Source organism: Propithecus coquereli, unplaced genomic scaffold (genome assembly GCF_000956105.1).
Source record: "Propithecus coquereli isolate 6110/MARCELLA unplaced genomic scaffold, Pcoq_1.0 Scaffold378, whole genome shotgun sequence".
NCBI lineage: Eukaryota > Metazoa > Chordata > Mammalia > Primates > Indriidae > Propithecus > Propithecus coquereli.
The window spans coordinates 922,566-923,804 of NW_012149485.1; positions in this window are offsets into that span (position 1 = coordinate 922,566).

The following is a 1,239-nucleotide window of genomic DNA, read 5'->3' on the forward strand; positions in this document are numbered from 1 at the left end:
AGAACTCCATGGTATACATATACCACATTTTATTAATCCATTCATGTATTGATGGGCACTTGGGTTGTTTCCATATCTTTGCAATTGTGAATTGTGCTACTATAAACATTCTAGTATAGATGTCTTTTTTATAGAATGTCTTTTTTTCTTTTGGGTAGATGCCCAGTAATGGGATTGCTGAATCAAATAGTAATTCTGCCTGTAGCTCTTTGAGGTATCTCCATATTACTTTCCACAGAGGTTGTACTAGCTCACAGTTCCACCAGCAGTGTATGAGATGTTCCTATCTCTCCCCATAAATTGGTATTAACTGATCAACACTTATGTGCACATATGGTAGTAACATTCATCGGGTGTCAGGCAGGTGGGAGGGGGGGGATGGGTATATTCACACCTAATGGGTACAGTGCCTACAGTCTGGGGGATGGACATGCTTGAAGCTCTGATTCGGGAGGGGCAAAGGCAATGTATGTAATCTAAACATTTGTACCCCTGTAATATGCTGAAATTAAAAAAAATTGAGCAATGCACCACATCTTAAAACAAATAAAACAGTGAATAATGGTGAAAAAAAAAAAACATCATGGGCGTCTCTTTGAGATAAAATTATGTATTTATATAGACACATATGCCTCCAAAGATCTGATAACATGTTTGGCCAAATGTTAATATTGTTTATCTTTGAGTAGTCATATTTGAGCAATTTTTTAAAGAGATATTTTAAAACTTTAAAGGAAAGCTATGTCATGCCTTTGGGTGGGAGGACTCAATATTGTAAAGATTTCTTTTGAAATCTATAGATTTCATCCACTCCAAATCAAAATAACTAAGGGTTTTTAAAAAGGGTATTTGACGAAATAACTGTAATGTTTATTTAGAATAATAAATGTATAACAATAACCAGGAAGGTGTTTTAAAGGGAAAAAAATGAGAGGAGGTTTGCTCTATTGAAGTTTAAAGGTATTGTTAAGCTGCGAGGTTGTACTGGCCCTAGAATATGTTCAATTTTCTAATACCATGGAGTGGGTCTCTCTAAGTATTTGTAGAATGAAAGAATGAATGAACAAATAGTCCTAGTTATCAGAGAAAGGCCACTTTGAACTATGACTATTAAACTGGCAAAAAAATAATAATTATACTTAGTATTAAGGTGGATATGCAAAAAAAGACACTACGCATTGCTGATGGAAGTATAAATTAGTACAACTTTTTTTGGCCAAACAAATTAGTTACATGTTT